This window comes from Ranitomeya imitator, chromosome 5, assembly GCF_032444005.1.
Source record: "Ranitomeya imitator isolate aRanImi1 chromosome 5, aRanImi1.pri, whole genome shotgun sequence".
NCBI classification, from domain to species: domain Eukaryota; kingdom Metazoa; phylum Chordata; class Amphibia; order Anura; family Dendrobatidae; genus Ranitomeya; species Ranitomeya imitator.
The window spans coordinates 79,953,272-79,970,903 of record NC_091286.1 but is presented as its reverse complement, the minus strand read 5'-3'; the positions used below and the strand labels follow the sequence as shown (position 1 = coordinate 79,970,903).

At 42.2% G+C, this 17,632-nt stretch overlaps 1 long non-coding RNA gene across 1 annotated transcript in view; it reads left to right on the top strand.

Moving 5' to 3' along the window:
• Positions 1-17,403, top strand: part of LOC138681389 (uncharacterized) — a 170,610-nt gene extending 153,207 nt beyond the window's left edge. The window contains exons 2-3 of the long non-coding RNA XR_011321914.1: positions 6,739-6,809; positions 17,039-17,403. This is a non-coding gene — a long non-coding RNA (uncharacterized lncRNA). The remainder of the gene's footprint in view (positions 1-6,738; positions 6,810-17,038) is intronic.
• The last annotated feature ends 229 nt before the right edge of the window (positions 17,404-17,632 follow it).

Sequence of the window (17,632 nt, the reverse complement as noted above, 5' to 3'; positions counted from 1 at the left end):
TTTTTTCTGCAAACATGTTACTTAGCCTATTTTTTCTGCAATGTCCTATTAGCTTTAAAACAACATCTGGACTATGGGCTGTACGGGAAACACCCCAACCTCTTTAAATGCTGTAGTAACTCATTATATGTGAAAGATGTTGCAATATGACCCCCATACTTGCCGTTTTCATGCCGGTTCATCACTATTACTCATATGCTATTTCAATGATCACATTTATGACTGTATTGTGTAACTAACCCAAAGTATTACTTTTACATTTTTAACTCTGTCAGGATATGCTTGTTATATTTGCCTATAAGCGGTACCGAGTAGTTGTGATGCAAGTACAACCTGTCAAAGGCTTTGCTAGTAAGTATGTCGCGACAATATAAGTTTGTATAGTGTGAAATTGGAGTTCTTAAAGGGGTTGTCTGGTCTCAAACTACAAGTCTGCAGTCACTCTATGAGTCTGCAGACTTGTGAATCCTCACATCTCATGCATTGCATACTCTCGTCCACAGTTTTACTAGACTGTTTCCGGCTTTGCTCAGTACTCTTGCATTGAACAGAATCCATCTAGCCAGAACTGTATCATAAACAGACATTTAGACTTCTAACATCTCCTAGACTGGGTAAGTGCATAATTCTTCCATTATCTATGATCATCATGTTCAAAGCACAACAGAAAAAAAGGGTTCTGTTTTCTGTGGGTCTCTCTGTATAAAGAGGATTTATAGTATGAGGTGTGATAAGTTTCCTTTACAGCTGAGGATGAACAGATACATTAAGTGTAAAGTGACACCAAACCCCATAGTCTACTCTATCACGTGAGAATTTGATAAGATAATTTACATACAAGAAAATGTAAAATCCTAAAGTTAAATACAATTCTAAGCATTTCTACTTAGCATTAAATATTTTGTCATAAGTGCATCCCGGTGAGCAATTCAGTAGATATGTCATGAATGTCACAGCTGTAGACTTAACACAATTTCTGGCAGAAGCTTATTTCTTATGCAGCCAACCGCAGGATTTAGGGAAATGAGTTTGTCTTGGTATTTTGGAGATTCTGAGACATTATTTTGACAGCTTGCTATGATCATGAAATCGTTGCATTGTAAGTAGTGACATTTTTTAGATCTTCCAGTGCAATGTTTCAAGAATTAATTTCAAGTCCTTAACTCTTTACCACTGCCAATGTTTTGGACCCTAAATACAAAGTAATCTCTTCTTGCTTTGCTTTGTATTTTATTACATTTTAGGAGGAATAATTGTTTAATTGTTCTGCCAATATAGCATGAAGGAATTTTTTTTTCTTTGATGGGTTGTATTTTTTCCCCATTCTGGAGTAAATATAACAATGATCTTTAATAAATCATTCCGCTTCAGGTCTTCAAAACTGCATAGAAAATGAGAGTTTTATTCTGCTTAAAGAAACTGATGTTTTCAAATGGTGAAAAACAATATAGTGTGAAGTAATCATTAGCGTATTGTCATGCAGATCCTTTTTTTGCACATGGTAGCCCAATTAATAATTGTGGTGCTCATCCTTGTAATGGTCTCTGTATTCTGCTATACCCAATCACTGCATTTTGCAATGTTCTGTACTCCTGGAAGAGCTACTGGCTCATATCTCAAATATATGCAAATAGTCCAATTTGCCTGATTAAGGCCAATACAGTGTAATCACCAGCAGTGGGATTTGGCCATTCTCTAAGCCGATTGTCAAATGGATAGGCGACTTGGAGAACATGTGACTGGTCAGCTTCCCCCATTCAGCCGTGCTCTCTTCTTTCAGGCAAGAGCATAACTGAAACCCTGACTGCTCTGGTGATGTATTCATGTACTGATGGTAATTCTGGTGATTTATTCCTGTACAGATAATGGTTTTGGTGATGTATTCTTGTACTGATGGTGGTTCTGGTGATGTATTCCTATACTGATGTTGGCTCTAGTGATATAGTTCTCTACGGAGGGGGTTCTGGGTCTGTATTCATGTACTAATGGTTATTGTGATTCATTATTTCTGTACTGATGGAGGTTGTGATGCTGTAATTCTGTAATGTTGGTAGTTCATATATTCATGGTGTTTTTGGTGCTGTGTCCCAAGTGCTGCTATTGCTTCTGATCCTGTACACATACAGTACAGGCCAAAAGTTTGGACAAACCTTCTCATTTAAAGATTTTTCTGTATTTTCAAGACTATGAAAATTGTACATTCACACTGAAGGCATCAAAACTCATCAAGCTCATCAAGAGAATGCCAAGAGCGTGCAAAGTAGTCATCAAAGCAAAAGGTGGCTACTTTGGAGAACCTAGAATATAAGACATATTTTCAGTTGTTTCACACTTTTTTGTTAAGTATATAATTCCAAATGTGTTAATTCATTGTTTTGATGCCTTCAGTGTGAATGTACAATTTTCATAGTCATGAAAATACAGAAAAATCTTTAAATGAGAAGGTGTGTCCAAACTTTTGGTCTGTACTGTATAAAAATCCTTAACTTTTCATAAAACGTGATGCATGGTAATGTTGATAAAGTATTGTGCCATCTGACAATGTAAGGGTTACTCCATCTGTATTTATGATCATCTAATATATAAAGCTGAAAGTGTGTGTATGTGTGTATGTCCGGGATTGGCATCTGCACCGTCGCAGCTACAGCCACAAAATTTTGCACAGTCACACGTCTGGACCCTGAGTGCGTCATAGGCTATGTTGTGAGGCGAAATTTTAACCGCGCGCATTCCAATTCACCAAACAATTTTGCCCTTATCTACATAATGGGGGAAAAGTGAAAGGAAAAGTGTTGGAGGCAAATTGACAGCTGCCAGATGTGAACAAGGGGGACTTAAAAGAATGAGAGCGATGGCACCAAAGAGTATATACCGTACAGTTGCTAAGGTGGGGCCCCGACATGGGATACTCACCACACAACGGGATATGAACACACACACAAAATGTGCCACACACTACCACGTGCTTGAACACATATCACCCTCAGCACACATTTCACCACACATACACCAACCTCGCTACATAAAAGTCGAAACACAAAAGTCACCACTCAAAACTCGCCACGCGCAAAATTCGCCACATGCAAAACTTGCCACATGCAAAACTAGACTCACGCAAAACTCGCCACACGTGCAAAAAACTCACCTCATGGAAAACTTGCCACACGCAAAACTTGCACACGTGGAAAAATTGCCACATGCACAAAAGTTGCAACACATGCAAAAGTTGCCTCACACAAAACTTGCACATACTCAAAACGCACCACACATAAAACTCACCACGCGCAAAACTCGCCACACGCAAAACTTGCTGCACACAACTTGCTACACTAACCTGTCACATGCAACTCGACACAGAAAAAGTTGCTACACGCATGTCGCCACACAAAACTCATCTCACAAAAGTCGCTACATGCATGTCACCACATGCAACTCAACACACACAACTTGACACATGAAACTCGCCCTAAAACACACACAAGTCTGGTATTATCCTTCAAAAATAAAAATCTGATTAATAAGCAGACAAACTACAAGAGCAACAACTGTACCATATAGGAAATACGGCAGCTGTCAGTCACATGACCTGTCTATTATGTGTATGTGTGAGCTAATATATATACTGCCAAGGGGGAGGGCTTCCTGTTGGCTGGAGATTTATTAGGCTGCCAATAGCAACCAATCACAGCTCAGCTTCTATTTTGCTACAGTTAATTAATCTGAGCTCTGATTGGTTAATATAGGCAACAAAGGACATTGTCAGTATAACAAAGGTAATATATGTTGTGAAATGCTTCTATTAGCTTAGTTTTTGCCTTTTAATAATTACATTTCTATGTATTTGTTTTGTGGTTTTTGTGTGCAAAATAATTTTTTGTTAACACATTCTATTTTGCTAACAGCAGTTATTAACCCGGGCGAAGTTGGGTAGTACAGCTAGTTAATTATAAAATTCATCACTTCAGAACATCATTTTTTTATTTTGACCACATTGAATAATAGATGTGAGTTCATCTCATCTTCCCTTTTATTTTTTTAGTTACTGTTTAAGTGCTTATACATTTTTGATAAATTTTAACAAATATTATATAGGTTGCTCTCAGTTTCTCTAACAATGTCTTGTTCATTTATTTTATATGATAAATGAAGAATAGACAAAAAAAATCATCCCTGAGGCATGACAAATCCTAACAGCATGTAATAAACTCACTGTCACGATTCCTGGTTCCAGCAGTCATCACATGACCACCCATTTACTATTTTCATACTTATTGCCACATGCCAATTAGCTTCTCTTCTTTGAGAGAAGCAGGGGCTGTAGTTTTTTTTATTGAACATAGAGAGAAACCAAAATGTAGTACTGAATCTATCATATGATGCAAAAGACCCAAATGATCTATAATGGGGTTTGTTAGGTTCTGCTGAAGTGTCTGATATTTGGATGGAAAATATAGCACAAAATGTCGGGATATTTTTTTCTGCCAAATGTGCTGCAATTCTCCTGGTGGAACATAATCTAATCTGCTGAGACATAAAACAACTAATTGTAGAGGGCTTTCTGCTGTTTGACATTGCTACTTTAAAAAGCATGGTTTCCCTTTCACAAGTTGCTACCAGGGTCACTTCCATTCACAGTGTTTTATGTCAAACCTCCAAGCTCCCCCTTCTGGACATTGTGCTTGTGACATAAAGAGATTAGGTGACTGTTATCCATTACATTATCACAATTGGGAGATGGACAGAAGGAACACAAACGCATGGAATTGACTGTTAAGTCCATTAAATAATTTTAAATAAAATGTTCATTTCTAGTACTTGGTTGAAAACCCTTTGTTGGCAATGACTGCCTGAAGTCTTGAACTCATGGACATCACCAGACGCTGTGTTTCCTCCTTTTTGATGCTCTGCCAGGCCTTCACTGCGGTGGTTTTCAGTTGCTGTTTGTTTGTGGCCTTTATGTCTGAAGTATAGTCATTAACAAGTGAAATGCTGCTCAATTGGGTTGAGATCAGGTGACTGACTTGGCCATTCAAGAATATTCCACTTCTTTGCTTTAATAAACTCCTGGGTTGCTTTGGCTTTATGTTTTGGGTCATTGTCCATCTGTAGTATGAAACGACGACCAATCAGTTTGGCTGCATTTGGCTGGATCTGAGCACACAGTATGGCGGCTCTGAATACCTCAGAATTCATTCGGCTGCTTCTGTCCTGTGTCACATCATCAATAAACACTAGTGACCCAGTGCCACTGGCAGCCATGCATGCCCAAGTCATCACACTGCCTCTGCCATGTTTTACAGATGATGTGGTATGCTTTGGATCATGAGCTGTACCACGCCTTCACCATACTTTTCTCTTTCCATCATTCTGGTAGAGGTTGATCTTGGTTTCATCTGTCCAAAGAATGTTCTTCCAGAACTGTGCTGGCTTTTTTAGATGCTTTTTAGCAAAGTCCAGTCTAGCCTTTTTATTCTTGATGCTTATGAGTGGCTTGCACCGTGTAGTGAACCATCTGTATTTACTTTCATGCAGTCTTCTCTTTATGGTAGATTTGGATATTGATGCGCCGACCTCCTGGAGAGTGTTGTTCACTTGGTTGGCTGTTGTGAAGGGGTTTCTCTTCACCATGGAGATTAGTCTGCGATCATCCACCACTGTTGTCTTCCGTGGGCGCCCAGGTCTTTTTGCATTGATGAGTTCACCAGTGCTTTCTTTCTTTCTTTCTTTCTCAGGATGTGCCAAACTGTAGATTTTGCCACTCCTAATATTGTAGCAATTTCTCGGATGGGTTTTTTCTGTTTTCGCAGCTAAAGGATGGCTTGTTTCACCTGCATGGAGAGCTCCTTTGACCGCATGTTTACTTCACAGCAAAACCTTCCAAATGCAAGCACCACACCTCAAATCAACTCCAGGACTTTTATCTGCTTAATTGAGAATGACATAACGAAGGGATTGCCCACACCAGTCCATGAAATAGCCTTGGAATCAATTGTCCAATTACTTTTGGTCCCTTTAAAATCAAGGTGGCACATGTTAAGGAGCCGAAACTCCTAAACCCTTCATCCAATTTTAATGTGGATACCCTCAAATGAAAGCTGAAAGTCTGAACTTCAACTGCATCTGAATTGTTTTGTTTAAAATTCATTGTGGTAATGTCTACAACCAAAATTAGAAAAATGTTGTCTCTGTCCAAATATATATGGACTTAACTGTAGATACAGGAACAGAATGGAGCTTACTACATAGATATGGGAACAGAACAGAGCTTACTACATAGATCCGGGAGCAGAACCAAGATTCCTTCAAAGATATGGAAACAGAAACAAGCTTACTACATAGATATAGGAACAAAACCAGGCTTACTTCATAGATACATGAACAGAACGAAACTTACAAAGATACGTGAACAGAACCAGGTTTTCTACATTGATATGGAACAGAACCAAGCTTTCTACATAGATATGGAAACAGAACCAAGCTTACTACAAAGATACGAGAACAGAACCAAGCTTACTAGATAGATATGTGAACAGAACCAAGTTTAATACATAAATATAGGAATACAACCGAATTTACTACATAGATACAGAAGCAAACCCAAGTTTACTGCATTAATACAGGAGCAGAACTGGGCTTACTACATAGATACGGAAACAGAACAGAGCTTACTATGTAGATAAGAGAACAATCTTACAGGATTCCATTCTTTTCTTTTTTTAACCTATGATCATATTACAGATTTTATTACATACTTCAATACCACAGTATTGGGACAGCAGCTGGATCCTCATTGTCACCGTTCCTCACAGGTAATTACGGTAACCCTTTCCTCACACAGTACTTTAGTATATGATGAGCATTTTTCTCATCTTATTAATGATATTCAATGATATAGGTACTGTATTATAGGTCTATTGTTTACACCCAATTTAGGGTATAATATTTACACATGCATCTCATTACCTATCCTATCCTATGATCACTTTTCTTTCCCATTCCCTTCAATTCACCTTTTATGCTTTTTTCATTTGAGGATCCATATTGTCCATTTAATACAATGATATGGTCATATTAAAACCAGTAGATTCAAATTAATATCAAACTTTAACTCATTTTGTGCTGCTACGATTTTTATCATAACATAACCTCATTCAGTTCCCATTGTATTGCGTCTCCTCCTTACTCCCTGTGTATTTGTTTCCACCCTTACCTAACAATATATTTTTAATTGATTTTTTATATTTTGTATCATTAAAGTATATACAGTTGTGGCCAAAAGTATTGACACCCCTGCAATTCTGTCAGATAATACTCAGTTTCTTCCTGAAAATGATTGCAAACACAAATTCTTTGTTAATTATTATCTTCATTTAATTTGTCTTAAATGTAAAAAACACAAAAAGAATTGTCCTAAAGCCAAATTGGATATAATTCCACACCAAACATACAAAAGGGAGTGGACAAAAGTATTGGCACTGTTCGAAAAATCATATGATGCTTCTCTAATTTGTGAGCAGTATCAGGGACCTGGAGCAGTTTGCCAAAGAAGAATGGTCTAAAATTCCAGCAGAGCATTGTAAGAAACTCATTGATGGTTACCGGAAGCGGTTGGTCGCAGTTATTTTGGCTAAAGGTTGTGCAACCAAGTATTAGGCTGAGGGTGCCAATACTTTTGTCTGGCCCATTTTTGGAGTTTTGTGTGAAATGATCAATGTTTTGCTTTTTGCTTCATTCTCTTTTGTGTTTTTTCATTTAAGACAAATTAAATGAAGATAATAATACCAAAGAATTTGTGTTTTCAATCATTTTCAGGAAGAAACTGAGTATTATCTGACAGAATTGCAGGGGTGTCAATACTTCTGGCCACAACTGTATCTTTTAACAAATAGGCTGCACATTCAGTTATTTTCCTTCATCTTTCATTCATACTGCTGATATGCCTCTTCACATTTCCATGTTACACATTTAATGGCACATATGGTAGCATTTCATATTATACATACTAACAAATATATTTTATTGCCTTTTGATTTTTTGATGTGTATTGTTTTTTGAGTTTGTAATTAATGTGACGTACCCTGTACTTCATATTATGATAAAGGGTTACATGTTCTCCAAACAAATGTTTTTACACATACACACACCACAATACACTTTTGCATACAAGCACATCTTACAAGCATACATACAATTCCAGACACTCAGACATTTACATATGTATACAGAAATTCATACACACAATTCCACATGCCTTACATACTATACACACATCTACATATATTCACATACAAACACACATATAAACATGGCCATAAAAACTAACAGGCAGGCAGTTGCTAGCAAAGGCAAATACCTGCCTGTTCATCCCAGCGCCAGCTCAGAGCCGTTATCGACCTCTACTGCCTGAGATTCCGCTGCCCAGTGTCTACCTAGTAACTCATCTTCCTCTTCCAGGCTGTCCTATTGACGGGATATGACTGCCGCTTTACCTCAGGGAGCCGGCTGTCAATCATCATGATGTCGGCAGTCCTGTCCCATCAATAGAGCAAAGCAAAAGAGAAGCCGATGCTCTATCGATGTGATATCAGCAGAAGCCGCTGTGCTGGCAGAAATCGGCACAACAGGCAGGTAATTAGCAACAACCTACCTGTTAGTTCTTCGGCCATAGGGATAACCATTTTAAAGGGAACCTGTCACCCCGAAAATCGCGGGTGAGGTAAGCCCACCGGCATCAGGGGCTTATCTACAGCATTCTGTAATGCTTTAGATAAGCCCCCGATGTTACCTGAAAGAGGAGAAAAAGACGTTAGATTATACTCACCCAGGGGTGGTCCCGCTGCTGGTCAGGTCAGATGGGCGTCTCTGGTCCGCTGCAGCACCTCCCATCTTCATTACAAGACGTCCTCTTCTGATCTTCAGCCACGGCTCCGGTGCAGGCATACTTTGTCTGCCCTGTTGAGGGCAGAGCAAAGTACTGCAGTGCGCAGGCGCCGGGCCTCTCTGACCTTTCCGGCGCCTGCGCACTGCAGTACTTTGTTGTGCCCTCAACAGGGCACGAGAAAGTACGCATTCACTGGAGCCGTGGCTGAAGGTCAGAAGAAGACGTCATGGAAAGAAGATGGGAGGCGCCGCAGCGGACCAGAGACGCCCATCCGACCGGACCAACAGCGGGACCGCCCCTGGGTGAGTATAATCTAACGTCTTTTTCTCCTCTTTCAGGATACATCAGGGGCTTATCTACAGCATTACAGAATACTGTAGATAAGCCCCTGATGCCGGTGGGCTTACCTCACCCGCGATTTTCGGGGTGACAGGTTCCCTTTAAGCATACCCTGAGCATTATGTGTGACCACAACCTAAGAAATGTGAAGAAGAAGAAATGATCAAGTCTGTTCTGACAGCTTTTAAAATACTTATTTCAAGAGTATTCTGGAAATGTTTAATAAGTAACTCTAATGAAAGAAGCAGAGTCAGAACGCGTTGTAGCAGCGTTTTTTTTTTGGGGGGGGGTTTAGAATAGGGTGAATGCTACGTACCATCGGCTCAGCATAGACAAAAAAAGGAATACACACTAAGGGTTCGGTGAACAAAGCATATAATGGTATAAGTAACTAATGAGGGGGAAAATGATCTGCTGTATTCTAGTCTCACATTCACGTTTGTATTCTTGATACTATCCTGTTTCCGAGACAATATACATTATAAAATTTCCCATCCGCGATATTGCAGCACATCACAGAGCACGTAGTCTGTATGTATCCCTGACAAAGAATGGGGCTTTACATCTGAATTAGATGTGGGTGAACACATTCTTACATCATGCCATACATGAATTCTCCTTACAAGACGACCACATAACATAAGCCCACACTCACAATGCAGTCGCAGTGCAGAATCCAATTATCCCACATCATGCACTGCTAAGATATAAGAGAAGCCGTGACAGACGAAGGTAATACGCAGTAAGTGACTCCACAATCAATACTGCACTATGAAATGAAAAATGAAGCCTGGAAGGAGTACATGGCTGCTTTTAAAGAGATACTACATTCCACTTTATCCAAAAGGTCAACACTATTCCCATTGACAGAGTGCAGTTATGGTAGTAACACACATATATTAAAGGAATTTTTAACATTTATTAACACTTAATGCCCTCCTACCAGGCTAAATTTATAGAGGAAGGCACATGGCTTCACCACCCGGGGGCGTCATTCACTCAACTTTCCTGCTAGACTGGTTGATGTGTTTTTTTCTGCATAGACTACTACAGTACATCATCACAACAACAGGGGCTTTGCCTGGCAGCAGGGATGATGCCGGGCACCTGGGACACTTTCCCTGCAGGTGCTGTGTTTCAATGACTTTAGTCATCATTCTATACTGCCCTTGATAGAGTAGGGACCCACTTAAAGAGATCGCCTTATGTCAGCAGTGGGCTTATAACTTTTGATCAAAACATAAATTAAATTAACATAAAAATTAAGAACCTCATGGTCATTTTTGTAAAATTTGCATAGCAGAAAATCAATGAATAATATTATTATGTGTGATCCATACCTTTTTTCACCATTGTGTCGTATAGACTGTTACTATGCACGAGGGCTCACTTACATGAGGGTATAACACGGCCAAGTGCTATTCGATGTTTTATCTATGGGGCAGGGCAGATCTGCAATTTTTTTCTCATGCCAATTCAGTAGGAGAAAACAATCACAGCATGCTGCAAGTGGCTCCGGAACTTGGATCACAAGCACCATACAAGTCTATGGGTGCGTGTTAAACATTGGAGTGCAGTCCGAAATCTGCGGACTAAGACAATGAAGGAGATGGAGAAATTAAGTTCTCCATCTTCTCCACACCTGTGATGCGATTCTCGTATGCGAGACAATCAGATCACACTAGGATGACCGATTTAGAGCCTAGTGTCATTAGCATAATCGAGCTGATTCTCCTCCATAAGAGAATCAAAGCTCGTGTGACCCCAGTATTGCTGAAACTTACATTTGTATTCTTCCTCCCTTATATTCACACTCACAAATTATTTCAATAGAAACACATATAATGTAGATCTGCCAGCAACACTGATACACTGCAGGCTGTGGAATTGTAGTGAAGCTTTCTGGCTGATTTCTTCAAATTTAAAGAAGTTTTCTCATTTTATTAAATGAGTATAATTGCAAGCACTGCTCTGCAGCTGGCCTGATCACTGGATCCAGTGAGTCTCGGTGTCCCTGTTCTTTGCCCACGTTGCAGTTTGCAAAACTGCCTCTGTAAAAGCATGAGAAGCATCAAAGTTTGGGCCAGTGACTTAGATATGCCACCAGACCAAAGTGTCAATCATCAGGAGTGCACCACCCCCTGGCAAACAGGATGCAGGAGACAGAAGAGCAGTCACTCATGATGACAGGAACATGAGAGAACCCATTTAAAAGGATATTCTCAATTACTAAATTGTTTTAATTAACATTAAAATAAGTAAGTTTACAATTGAGGGCAGCACGGTGGCTCAGTGGTTAGCACTGCAGCGCTGGAGTCCTGGGTTCAAATCCAACCAAGGACAGCAACTGCATGTTTGCATGGGTTTCCTCCGGGTACTCCGGTTTCCTCCCAGATTCCAAAGACATACTGATAGGGAATTTAGATTGTGAGCCCCATCGGGGACAGCGATGATAATGTGTGCAAACTGTAAAGTGCTGCGTAATATGTTGGCGCTATATAAATAGATTATTATTATAATAATTAACTAGCTTTTTCTATCTGCTGTTCTCTTGCAATGAGAACTCGTATCTTTCACTGTGTACAGCTGGTTTCCATGCAGCTTGACTACTAGTGCCTGCCCAGATCCTAGCCAAGTGTGAGTGATAGTTATATTCCAGGAGGGAGAATAATTCCTAACATTTCAGCCACCTCTCTCCAGGCCATTGATTTCTATACAGCTGTTATCTGCTATCCTCCCTTCTCCTCCCTCTTTGCTCCTGACAAGCTGCTGTTATATATCCTGCAAAATCACCAGTCAGCAGCATTGGATCTCATAGATCAGGTCTCCTAATTAGGTATTTCATTGTCTAAAGCCTTTTGCTTGATCAAATGCCCTGTTATCTGTATACCGTATATACTCTAGTATAAGCTGAGTTTTTCAGCACATTTTATTGTGCTGAAAACGCCCCCCCTTGGCGACATGCCGCAGCAGCAGGGCGCAGTAGCGCCGCTCATCCAGCACCCCCCATTTACGTCACTACAAGCCTCAGGAGTGCTGCCCGCATGGGTCATCCAGCTATACACAGACCCACTACGGATGTCACAGCCTCTGTGTGCCACTATCGCTTTGCATTACAAAACAGCATATTCCCAGCCTGTTCCAGGTTAAGCGACAGCTTATATACCAAGGGACTTGCCCTCCTACCCTATGCCTGCCACCTACATATGTATCCTAGTGTGCATCAAGTAACCCCATGAATAAGGCCCGGGAGGGTCGAAACGTTGGGTTTCTATCTGCACTTTTTGTTTCCTTTTTGTGGCAACCTGTTTTGTGAACACAATAAACTTGTTATATATTTGCATCATACCAGCTTCAAGTGTGCGGTAATTTTTGATATTGGACTGTTTTGGACCACACGGTCTGTTTTACCAACACCTACTTACCTCTGTCCTGAGTGGACACCATTATTTCCTTTATGTCTTTTCAGAATGCAGCATGTCCTTACAATGCTCAAACAACGCATGAACAACGCAGGTGACCTGCCAGTGACCTCAAGTGCATATTTGGTGCAGATTTTACCTGCATAAAATCCTGACCAAATCCTGATGCAATCCTGAACGAGGACACATACCCTTAGGGTATGTGTCCACGTTCAGGATTGCATCAGGATTTGGTCAGGATTTTATGTCAGTATTTGTAAGCCAAAACCAGGAGTGGGTGATAAATGCAGAAGTGGTGCATATGTTTCTATTATACTTTTCCTCTAATTGTTCCACTCCTGGTTTTGGCTTACAAATACTGACATAAAATCCTGACCAAATCCTGATGCAATCCTAAACGTGGACACATACCCTTATAGTTCTACTAGTACTACAGCTCTGCTGCTTACCAGAAATGTCACTCAAAGAGGAGTGCTCACTGTCCCAAAGCCAAGAAGTAAGGAGACTGCATAGATCTGAGCAGCACAAGAGACAACCTGAGATTATTCCTTTATGGTTCATGCATCTTATACTCAAGGAGCCTTAATAGCCACTCATCGGAGTCTATGAGGTCGTACTGTACTCTCATATACCTCAGAAGAACCAACCACAACTAGAGCATGAACGGCCGAGGAAGTGTACCCACGCAGAAAATATTTCTCAAATATCCTTTATTTATGGTGACAAGTGGTACAATAATAAATAATCAAACATCAGTACGCGAACTATGACAGGACGGTAAAAAAAAATAATTTTTTTTTAAAAACCAATAAGGTAGTAGATAGGTGACCTCACAGGGAAATCTCATACATTTTTTGACAAAAATTCATGGTCGATATAAATAATAAAATATATAAAATAAATAAAAAAAACAGCCAAAAATAAGTAGTGTAATGCGACGGATTGCCACATGTCGCATCCGTCGTGCGACGGATGCGTCGTGCTTTGGAGGACCGTCGGGAGCAAAAAACGCTACATGTAACGTTTTTTGCTCCTGACTGACAGCTTTTTCCGACTGCGCATGCGCGTCCGGAACTCCGCCCCCACCTCCCCGCTCCTCACAATGGGGCAGCGGATGCGCCGGAGAAATGCATCCGCTGCCTCCGTTGTGCAGTGCGTTAAACGCTAGCGTCGGAATCTCTGCCTGACGCACTGCGACGGGGAGATTCCGACGCTAGTGTGAAAGTAGCCTAAGAGTGAAAGTAGAAAAGAATTCCGCTGTTTGAAGCAAATTGATTGGGCTCATATTAATTACTGTGAAGAATTCCTTTCCATTAGAAAATGATGCGTCTTTAGCCAGTCTGAGTATTATATACATAGCTAAGAGCTCAATATCTTGCGACAAAACCACTAAAGGAGACCATTGAAAAAAATCCAGTTTCCTGAAATAAAATCAAAACTAGAGATGAGCAAACCCGAATTGTAAAGTTTGGGGTTATTATTGGACATCTAGGATCCGGCACTCAACTCTGGACACGGACTTCTCCCAGAAGTCCATGTTAGTATTCGGAATTCAGATGCTCAGTAAAACCTGTTGAAAGGCTGCAGCATAGCCTATCAACAAGCTGTTCAGGATGATTTGCATGTATACCCTCGGACGCGCCCTGCTTCTTTCCGGCAGCCTTCCTTCCTAAGAATCAGCGCTTGAAGGACCTTTGGTGACTTCGCGGCTTGTGATTGGTTGCGCGAGCAGTCACATGGGCGGTCGCGCGACCAATCACAAGCCGCGACGTCATCCAAGGCCCTTCACGCGCTGATTCTAAGGAAGGAAGGCTGCCGGTTAGTACCAGGGCGCGTCCGAGGGTGAGTATAGCAATATTTTTTATTTTAATTCTTTATTTTACACTTAAATATGGATCCTAGGGCCTGAAGGAGAGTTTCCTCTCCTTCAGACCCTGGGAACCATTGGAAACCCAATGCACTGCATTGGGTTTCGTGTTTCGGCCGACCCCGACCCCGACTTTTTTATAGGATCGGCCGATTTCACTCGACCCGACTTTTGAAAAAGTCGGGTTTCGTGAAACCCGACCTGATCCTATAAAAGTAAAAGTCGCTCAACCCTAATCACAACCATGCTGAGTATGTGCATGGCTGTGATTGGCTGGCACACAACATAACCCAGCCTGTATAACCACTGGATCACAGGTGGTGCCCCCTTTCTGCTCTGACTTGCATAGGGACAGGACATAGCTCGAGTGAGGGGTAGCATTAGGTTCTGTGTGTGTACTCTGCAAAACAGCCTCTCTGGGGGTACTCTGCATATCTCTGTGGGGGTATTCTGTACCCATCACAGTGTGGGGTACTCAGCACCCGTTTCTATGGGGTGTACTCTGAAAAAGCCTCTTTGGTTTTGTTTTTGTTTTTTAATTTAGGGAGGCTCCAAAACATTGGGAATGGGAAATGGAACAGACAAACTGCAGTAGAGTATAACAATGGTTGGATGCGGCTATTATACGTCTCTATTCAGCCAAAGGTACAGACAAGTCCTGTGGGACCCACGCCTGGTTCATTTTAATGAATGTGAGCTTGCCCACATTGGCTGTGACAGGTGGATGCGCCTGTCTGTGATCACACCCCCTACCTTGTGAAACACACTTTCCGATACTACACTTGCCGCAGGGCAGGCCAGCACCTTCAGGGCGTAAAGGGCAAGCTCAGGCCATGTGTCCAATTTGGAGACACAGAAGTTAAATAGAGCAGCCCCATTACTCAGTACATGGAGATGTGTAGACACATACTCTTCCACCATGTTGTTGAAACGCTGATTCCTGCTAATATGGACCATATTAGATGGTGGTGCTGGATGTTGTGGCCTGCTGAAGATGATTTTCCATATTTTGGCCATACCAGCCCTCCCTTCTGTGGTGGTGCCAGTGCTCCAGATGCATTGGCGACTTTCTCCTCCTTTGCCTTTTGCCTTAACTGAAGACTGGCTGTGCATCTACCAGCACGCTCTTGTATTCCTGCATTTTCCGATCATGCTCCAGTGATGGATGTAAGGATGGAATGTTGTCAATGTAGCGGGGATCCAGCAGAGTAGCTATCCAGTAATCAGCACTGCAAACAATCTGAGCAACTCGGTGTCTTTTGCGCAGGCACAGCAGCATGTATTTGTTAGTGTGCCAGGCTACCCAGACTCTACAATAAACTGTCTTTGTATCGTCTGGGTTCTCTGTATCCCCCCAGCCACGCACCAGGAAAGCCCGTGTGCAGCTTTGAGTGCCACCCTGCTGTGAACACTGTTCCTCCTCCTCAACATCATTATCATCCTCTAAATCTGTCCCCTGGATGGACAGTTGTATACCTGGCTGCTATTGATATTGGAACCCACCCTCTGAGCCATGTGGACGACTGGCCTGATAATGGTGTGAATGGTCCCTTTTCCTCTTCCTCTTCTTCCTGTGCCGCCATTTTATCCATCATCACCTGAATAGTTTTTTCCAGAAGGCATATACTGTAAGTGGAATAGTAGTAACACTAATGATGACGTCATCAATGCTGGCAATTTCTGTGGAGTACTCGAAGCAGCGTAACACGGCACAAACGTTATGCATGGAGGTCCAGTTGGTGGTGCAGTGGTGTTGTTCCACTGAGTGACTGGTGCGTATGTGCTGCAGCTGAAACTTCAGTATCACCTGCTGCTGCTCGCACAGTCTCTCCAGCATATGCAAGGGGAAGTTCCACCTTGTGAGTATGTTGCATATGGGACGGTGAGCGGGAAGGCATAAGTGCAGCGCAGACAGGCAAGCAGCAGGGTGAGAATGCAGAAAGTGCACACATATAGTCCACACTTTCTACTCTGACATCTTGGGGTAATTTTCCAGGAAGCTCTGCACCACCAAATTGAGCACATGTGCCAGGCAAGAGATGCACCTCAAACTGGCAAAGCCCAGACTACAGGATTTCGCCTAATATCGCACACCACAAAGGTTCAGAGGTATTAAACACTCATTGATCTGTTGTTTGATCCCTGTCCACATGTAACACCCGGTCTGTTTACTGTACCTCCAGGGGGTCTCTGTCAGGACTCTCGCTCTGTGCCGGCTTCACGCTATCTGGACGCAGCCCCCACCCCTCCTTCCTCTCCTGCTTCCTGGCATGGGCCAGCAGTTTCCCTGGCAGGGTTCTTAGGTTGCACGCGCGCTTGCTCCCGGTCTCTTAAAGAGACAGTGTGCATTTTCCAAATGTTGGCTCTAACCAATGGCGTGTGTTTGTCTATTATTTCTAGCCCTTCCACCATAGGGAGGGCGCCGGAGCAACAAGTATCTACTGTTGCTAACTTCCGGTTCCTGTTATTCTGCGCTTCTGTTTCTGAAGTATCTGCAAGGAACTCCGCTTATTCTGTCTGTTTCCACAGATCTTCTGCTACCAGTTACCCGGCTAATCTGGACTGCATCCGCAGTATCTACACTGGACCCGTCTAGTCCTGCCAGTCTGCCAGCCTCACTTCCGGACCACGCCAGTACCACTAGCTTCTACACCCGGTATCCTCCAGTCAACTCTGCAATACCCGCTAACCTTGCTGGCCCGTCTGTTCCGCTGGGACAGCCGCCACGAGTACGGGGTCTAACTGAAGGTAGCACTCGTGTCCTCCAGGCATTCCATTCTGTCCCTGTTCGAGGGGACTTACTACGGGTGTCTGGGGCTCACGCATTAACGCCTCCTTCGGAGCCCCCGGACTGTGGTCTAGTGGTTCCACATCAAACCTTAATAAATACGAATGTGAACTTCTACATCTGTGCCTCCGTTTCCATTCGTTACACCACAACTCCTGCTCATTGTTGTATTTTCCCCCCAAACAGGTGAGTTTTGGAACAGCCTACTGTTGGTTCCCCCTGGTTGTGGAGATGTTTTTCATGCAGGTGTTACGCTTAGGAGGAGGCAACATGGACAGCGAAACATCCAGCAATCCTCTGTGGTGATAGAACATGTGCTAAAACACCTTCTGCAT